Source organism: Silene latifolia, chromosome 11, assembly GCF_048544455.1.
Source record: "Silene latifolia isolate original U9 population chromosome 11, ASM4854445v1, whole genome shotgun sequence".
NCBI lineage: Eukaryota > Viridiplantae > Streptophyta > Magnoliopsida > Caryophyllales > Caryophyllaceae > Silene > Silene latifolia.
In genome coordinates this window covers 186,223,560-186,232,457 of record NC_133536.1, presented here as the reverse complement: position 1 = coordinate 186,232,457, position 8,898 = coordinate 186,223,560, and positions in this window count along the sequence as shown.

The window sequence follows — 8,898 nt, the reverse complement described above, 5'->3', positions numbered from 1 at the left end:
AACTTGAGTCTTATTATATTAAGTGGCAATCTGAGCATGTTGATAAGTTTCATAACCCTTTTACCCTTGAACTTGAAGTTAATCACTCTTATAAAGAGTGTGATGTTGACATTGATGATGATCTTCACCCCCTTCCCTTGTTTCTATGCTTGTTGACTCATCTTGCACTAATATTGAGATGACACATGGTGATAGTTCATTGATGAAAAGTGATTTGAGTAATGTTTCGATCGTTGATGATTTTTCAAATGTGATTGTTGAGCATGAGAAAGAGGGGGTGTTTGTGTCATATCATGAGACCATAGTAAGTGGGATGGAAGAAGAGGAGATACTTGTTTTTAATAATATGAAAGATAACCTTCCTACACTTGTTGAATTCATTAGCATGGAGTTTGATAAAAAGGTAGGGGAAGGAGAGGACAAGGTAGTTAATGAGTCTTATATTCATAAGAAGGAATCACCCATTCCACCTTTTGAGACTCAATCTATGTTAGTCCCTTAAATTTTTTTATCCTCATTCCTTACTTGACTATCCCTATATCAACCTCATCATATAAGGAGCCATATCGTGACATGACAGCTAATTTTGAACAATATATAGGTAAAGAAAATTATTTGTTAAATGTTTATACCTCTTTTGTACATGTATGGCTTCGACTGCTCTTACACTATTATTGTCACTTCTCGTTTTTGTGGGCTGACATGTTTGATAGGTTACTAAGGGCATTAAATTGTTCTGCACGTGACTTGACATTTCACTCATTTTCCATGGTCCATTGGTGAGTTACGGTAAGCTTTCTATCTCAGCTTAAGTCATGTGGTTTTACCATTCCGCAAAATGTCGAGCCAACGATGTTAAACAAAAGTGCTCCCGGGAGGCAACCCGTAGATTACCGTTTTTGAAAAAAAAAAAAAAAAAAAAAGAACAAAAAATTCCGGAAAAAAAAAGTGGAAAAAAAAGAGGACAAAATAAATCGGACAACACCTCAAGAATTCATTGCTTATTTTATGGACTGGCGTCATAAAAAGGGCGACATAGAAAGGTGGCTGGGTAGGTTCATGGTTAAGGTGAGGAGAAATCGCGGTGTGATGTTGTGGGCACCTTCTTATTGCGATTGGATGGACTTGTGAGTTGGAGTAGAGGAGACTAGGACACATCATTTGAGCTTGTTTTGTATTTACTTCATTTGGTCTTTGTTTAGGTTTGGAGTAATAAGGGGCGTTAGTGTTCTTTGATTACTCTTATTTTGTTGGCCATGTTGTTCTTGTGCTTTATGGTGGATGCTAATGGCCAAGTGTGAGAAGGAGGTGTGGTGAGTGGTTGACATGTCTATGTGGTTTGATGAAGGATGGATGTACTAGCGAAGTTGCATGACGTTCCCTTTAATAAGGTGTGTTTTCACCTTTCCTTTTATTGTGTCCTATGCAACACTGAGGACAATGTTTAATTCAAGTGTGGGGAGGAGAATCGTTCCGATTGTATGTCATTGTACTTGTGTGGTGTGCTTTATTTCAGTTATTTCTATTCAAAAAAAAAAAAAAAAAAAAAAGAATTGAAAAATGCAAAAAAAGGTGAAAGAGAAAAAAGAAGAAAAAGAATGAATCTCGGCTAGGTGAAAACCTGAAATAGCGCCTAGGTAATATTGGGATGTGGCCAAGGACGGAGTGAAAACCCAAAATGGCGCTCCGGGTAAAATGAAGAATCGAGTTGTGTGCCACTGAGAGTAGTGTGAGTTGAAAAAATGATAAGCTAGAGTGAAAACCCGCAAGGGCGGGCGCTCTAGGCAAAATGAGAGATCTAGGCAAAATGAAAAAAAATTGATGTCGCTTTACAATATTGGAGACCCATCTTTATAAGTTTCATTGTGAGTCTTGTTGATTATTCCCATACTTCTGTGGATTGCTGTTGGTTTAATTTTATTGGGTCCTTTGAGTTTACTCGAGGACGAGTAAAGATCTAAGTGTGGGGAAGTTGATGAAACGGTTTTAGTATGTATTAAGAGGGTCGAATTAGTGAAGTTCAAGTGACAAAGGCGGTCCTTAATGAATTATAATGCTACAATGCTTGAAGTTGTAATGTTGGCGGAACTTGGATCCAAATATTAAAGATAGAGCTTGGAAACTATGAAGAAGAGCTTTTTGGTTGGCTTTACATGTTTTAGACGGAGTCAGAGTCCGAGGATAGGTGGGCGTGAAAACCTATGAAGATACCTTGAGATGCGTGCGCTTGGCTCAAGCATATGTCGCACTATTCATACGCGCATACAACAAAGAGAGAGGAGCTGGCAGCAGCGTTTTTCGCGACTGGCATTCGACTGAGGCGCGACCGAAGCACGACCTACATTTGATACTTGTTTGTGCTTTGGTCGCGTAATTCAGCAGCGTTGAAGACTCGTTTGTTTCTTTACTTTACTCGGGTTGTTCCGAAGGTTATTATTATTAGTAGTACTTTATTTCCTAATCTAGTTAGTTTACCTTATTACTATATAACTTATTATTTTAGTTTTAGAAAAGACATACGCAACCTTTAGAGAAAAACCCTATTGTTATTTTTTTCAAGACTATGTGTATCTAATCTTTCATCTTGGATTCAAGCGATTGAAGCACTCTAAGTCCGATTGTGAGTTTGAATGTTTTAATTTCTCTTCTTGATTATTGTGAACTGCTTAGCTCTTAATTATATGAATGTTGATTGATAATTGCTAGGTGTGCAACTAGTAATCGATTTCTTCATTCTATTGTTAGTATTGTTGATTGAATAGGATTTATTGATTGATTTTACAATAGTAACAACTAGGAATTAATATTGAACAGGATACGTTGATATTATTACTTAGAAGCGATTCACATAAATATCTAAAGTGCAACTGGATTATGCACTATTTATTCTCTATCGAATTCTCTAAATTATATTGCTACTGTTGAATTAAATCTTGAACTGGATTGTTAGAGTTGTTTAATAGTTAGGGTGATTAAGAACGAGATTCGTTTTAATTGACTATTAGTAAGGAGAATTGGAATTTTACATTCACGATAGAGTAATCAAGATGAGTAGTTGAAACCGTCTTGCAATGATCAATTGTTATTGAGTGTGGATATATGCTTGGTTCTAAGACTTTTTAAATCATCTGAATTCGTCTATTTCATTATTTGCTTAATCTTAGTTCTTTAGTTAATCAAACAAATCAAATCCTCCCTATACAAGTTACATTACTCTATACTTTTAGACACTTTAATTGACTTAGTCCTTCCTTGTGGGTTCGACCTTTACTTTCTCTATATTAATGTTTTAGTAGTTTAGTAAGTAAGTGATTATAAATTTTCATTTGATAGGCATACGACTTTCAGCCCGTCACTCGATCAAGGAACCAAGCTACTCGAAAGAGTACACCAAGGGCTCGATCGAGGAACTTCCCATGACGATGATTTTTCGCGTGTTTCACCTACGGCATTGGAAAAAAATCGGTTCCTTGATCGAGTGACCAATGAACTCGATCGAAGCACCCCTGTAACTGATGATGATGCTTCCAAACGTACTTCTAAAGCTAAAGAAGCTGAGCCAATTAAAATTAAACTACCCTTTACTCAACGATTGCAGAAATCTAAGCTTGAAGAACAATTTGGGAGGTTCATAGAGGTAGTAAAAAAATTTCAAGTGACAGTGTCATTTACTGAATTGGTAACTCAAGTGCCAGCTTATGCTAAGGTTTTGAGAGAATTTTTGTCAAAGAAGCGGTCTTTTGATGAAGTGGAGACTGTCGTGTTCACTCATGAATGCTACGCCGCATTACAAGCCAATTCTCCGCCTAAGGTTAAGGATCCAGGGAGTTTTTCTATTCCTTGTACTATAGGCCCTTTATCTATTAACAATGCTTTATGTGATTTAGGAGCGAGCGTCAGTGTCATGCCGTATAAAATTTGCAATCAATTAAATATAACTAAGCTTAAATGTACTAACATGACTATTCAATTGGCTGACAGGTCTATTAAGCACCCTATGGGTATCTTAGAGGATGTGCCAGTTAAGATAGGGAATTTTTTTTTATTCCAGTCGACTTTGTAGTTGTAACACCCCTGATTTTCGGCTAAATTAAAACTAACTTTTACATATAAAACTCGCCGAAATACAGAGATATTATAATTAATATACAAAGTTTCTCTTACAAAATGTCTCTAAAAAAATATACAAAATGAACTAAAACTTTAACAAACACTTTAAATAAAATCTTGTCTTGAAATAAAATACTTTTTGAACAGCAGCGGAAGACCTAAAAGCAAAATCAGAAGACAGGAAGGACTACCCCCATGACGAGTAGCCCCGAAGGGTGCAAACACGTCAGCCGGGATGCTGATTTACAAATAATACCTCAATAGAAGCAGGTTAATTTTGGTCATGGCGTAGAAACACATACACGTAAAAAATAAAAATAAATAGACAAAGTAATAAAAACACTCCCCATAAACTAAGCTCAATCTCAACTCTTCTCTATAAAATCTCTATAGTATAATACTCTCCCTCGTTCCAATAATTAACCAGGTCTCATCTCATTTCTCCGTCTCACTCATTATTTTGTCCCATAATATAATAATCCAATGTAACCACTGTTGGAGCTTGTGTCCTCCACAAATTAGTGTGATAACATTTGTAAATCTCTTACAGGTTCACAAGGGTATACTTCGTATATTTAATCAGTTGATTAACGTTTACCTAATAACGGTTGGCTTGCTAGAAAGTTTGACGTTATTATCATACAGATGGCGGTGATCAACTGGTCCCTAAAGGTCACACCTATAGGATGTGTTTGAGAAATGTGGTTATAGAAATATAATCACATTGATGCCTAATATGACTAAACAGTTAGTCAATGTGTTGATGAGACAATTATTTAATGAAGGTTAAATAATATTAGTTGAGACGAATTAACTGTCAATTCGTAAATTGAATATAATAAGTTATATTTAATTAAATGTATGTAATGTTAGCTTGGACGAATTAATCTGTTAATTCGTAATTAATATTAATCAGTTATATTTAATATCAACAAGATGAATGTATCATTGTGGTAATAGTGAGGGTACTCAAACCAAGGGGTCATGGGTTCGATCCTCACTAGATGACAATTTAACACATTTTATACATTTTTGGAATAACCAAAAATAAGGAGATTACACTCCTTATTTCGGTTATATGGGCCGAAATTCGGAAAGATTATATCTTCCTAATTGACTCCCATATTTCGGTCAGTATAAGAAGAAAAGGGAGATGATTATTCTACCCTAATTCTTTTTAACCTAGCCTCCTCTCTCATCAAGAAGAAAAACACAAAACAACTAAATTTTACAGAAAATTTTAGATCGATTCTAGCATTATCAATAGGGCATATCTCATATCGTCTTGGGTGCAACTGATAGGCGAATACCTACTTTGATATTGTTCTTAGGCCGTATTTGCTAGGACCGAAGGTTAATTCTGAATCCTTTACATTTGCTTATGTATTCTAATTTATGACTAGTGATCGTCATCATTAAATTCGTTATAATCCTTCTTTTTAAGGGAAGTATACAGATTATTTCCCACAAGTGGTATCAGAGCAAAGGCCACGAATTTTAATTTTGATGATTTTCATAAAAATTGTATGTAAACTTTTAGGTTTTCCGAAAAAAAAAAAATTAGGGCACGACTGTTTTTTTTTGTTAATGCCGATTGAAAAAAAATATTTGCAGCCGGTGTTTGTTCTTTTTGATGCGAGATTTCCATTTTTATTCTTCATAATGTTGTTTTAATCAGTTAAAATTATCATATGAAGAATTGGTAGATGTTTGATTTGATGCAGATTAAATTAAAACATAAATGGAATCGTCATGTTTGATTTAATGCAGATTAAGTTGAAATTAAAAAGGCATTAGGGCCCTAATTTAAAAACCGTGAAATTTTTTTTTTTCTGTTTCTGTACTGTTCATGGATGAACAGTATTAAAAAAAAAAATTTGCTGTTTTTTTTTTGCTCTCGGTTTTTCTTAATTAAATTTTTTTCACAGGGGACAGAATTTAAAAAAAAAAAAATTTTTTGTTTCGGTTTTTACAGATAAAACCGTGTATAAAATAAGAAACATGCTTGTTTTGTTTTTCTTTGTTTATGCCGAGACCAAATAAAAAAAGGATTTTGTTTTTGTTTTGATTTTGGCCAATTATTTATTGTGAAACGGTTCACAATTAAAAGATACCGAATTATTTTAAAGCAGTTTAAAATTTTGACGGATTGAATTCATATTACAAGTTTAATATGGATTAAGATTGAAAGTAATGTGATTAATTGAGGAATTGTCACTTAATTTGATTTAAATAGGTGGTTTGGATTAATTAATCAACATAATTAAGGAATTGTGTCATGTATGTTTAATTTATTTTAGTTGATGCATTATATTTTATTTTTGTTGAATGATTCGATTGAATGAATTTAATTTACGTATTTTTGCAATCAGTTGTAATACTTAGTGTGGCCTTAGTCAAATTATGTTTTCGTAATGAAGGAAACATAATTTTTTATGTAATTATGAGATCTCGTATCTCCTTTTATTTTTTCTTTAGTTTTGGGTTTTGAAACTAGAATGTAATAAATAGGTTTATTATGTAAATTTTATTTATTGTAATTTTCAAAAGAAAACTAAAGATGGAGATTGGAGTTCACTCCCGCTACATGGATCAAGATGGAACATCAAGACAAGCTTCTCGGGTCCAAGGAGGATTCCAAACTTGTATTTATTGTTCATTTTGATAGGATAGGTCACACTAGGACTTTTACTGTTTTTACGTTTTTCATTCTTATTGCTTTTCATTCACATGTTAGTTTATGCATCATATTCCGCCTAAAACCAAACCACCTACTACTAAAATGCATGAAAATTGACTCATATAGAATGTATGTTAGTTTTCATGGACATACAGATGTCATATATTCATTAAGCCATCACCTTAGTTTATTCATTCTCGCATGCTAGATATTAGTTCACTTAAAATGAATTAAAATAAAGTTGATGGGATCTTCCTCTAAAACGGAAATTGAGAGTAGTCTTTATAAGGGCAAACAACTATGAATCCCTTCTTCGTCGGTAGGCATAATATGACCCCTTCTACGTTGGGTAAGTAGTTGTGTTGACTTAGTTTACCTCAACATCATAGTCCGAAGAGTTTCTCGTGATTATGATGGACTAAAGATAGAATTTACAGAAATTTATCGACCAAGAATTCTAACGGTAGAATTAACTAAAAGGTTAGCTTATTAATTTACATAGAATTGAGTCTTGGGATCATATATATAATTCTTGAGGGAGGTCAATTGTATAAATGTTTTTGAGTATTCGTGTTATGACAGTAGTTCATTAGACTTAAAAATTATAAACGATGCACATGCTTATTATTTTTATTCTTCTTCTCGCAGTATAGAACACGATTATTTTGATAATACTGTTACAACTAAATGGCTGGAAATAACGCAATCCCAATGCCTAGCGCCACACTTGATCGCGCGTCCTGGCTAAAAGTATTCATGGACCAGATGAATCAGTTCACACGTCTGAAAAATGATGGGTCCAACTTTGCGGACTAGGAGGCGGCACTACGGAATGCTGCCATTGCTGACGGTAAGCTCAGGTACTTAACTGAGCCAATACCCGGTCAACCCAGGCCCTAATGCAGGAGCCAACGAGTCACTCGCTTATAGTGATTTCGTTATGGAAGCGGGTGCGATAAAGAACGTACTCATCTTTGCAATGGAAACCAATTTGCAGAGACGCTTCATGGCCCAAAGTGCAAACAAGATTTTCACTACGCTCACTAACGAATTCTCAAAAGCACCGAGAATCGTTACATATGAGCATACCTGTCGCTTCTTTGATGCGAAACTCCAGAAGGGCCAATCGGTTAGCCCACACATTCTTCACATGATTGAGAATGTCGAGAAGCTGGAGGCACTGAATTGTAAAATCAGTGAGAGCATTGTCATTGACCGAATGCTTCATTCTCTTCACGATGGTTTTGCCCTTTTCAGGGCGAACTATTACATGAATGAGTTGAAAAAGAGTCCTCATGAGCTACACTCCCTTCTCGTACAGACCGAGAAGGATATGAAATTGAGTGGGAGCGTGAAGCAGGATGTTCTCACGATTTACAACAAAGGTAAAGGTAAGGGCAAGGCTCATGGCGACCTAGCTGTAGGTAAGCCAAAGTTTAAGAAGCCAGGAAACAGTAAGAGTGCGCCTGGTGAGACTAGTGGCTCACAGGGCAAGGCAAAGAGCAAGGGCGGTAACATAGAGTGCCACCATTGTCACAAGACTGGACATTGGAAGAGAAATGTCCCGTCTACCGTGAGGACATCAAAGCAGGCCGCGTCGTTCCTGTTGGTATGTCATCTTATATTCATATGATTGAGATTAACCATGTAAGTTTCAGAACTTGGGTACTTGATACTGGTTGTGGTTCTCATCTGTGTAATCATTTGTAGGGCCTAAAGAACATCATTCCTCTCGAAAAAGGTGATGTGGACCTGCGTGTCGGGAATGGAGCACGAGTTGCTGCTGTCTCGAAGGGAACATATGTAATCCAACTCCCTAGTGGTTTTGAGTTATTTTTAAATAACTGTTACTATGTACCCAGTTTGTCTAAGAACAATATTTCTGTTTCCGTACTTGCTAAAGACGGTTTTGCATTTTCAATAAAGGATAATAGTTGTATTTTCTCTTTTAATGAAATGATTTATGGCAAAGCAGTTTCCATGAATAGAATTTACATCTTAGATCAAACCACGGAAGTATTACACGTGAATAATAATAAATTAAAGGTTGGTGACAAAGATCAAACCTATCTATGGCATTGTCGAATGGGACACATAAATGAGAAGCG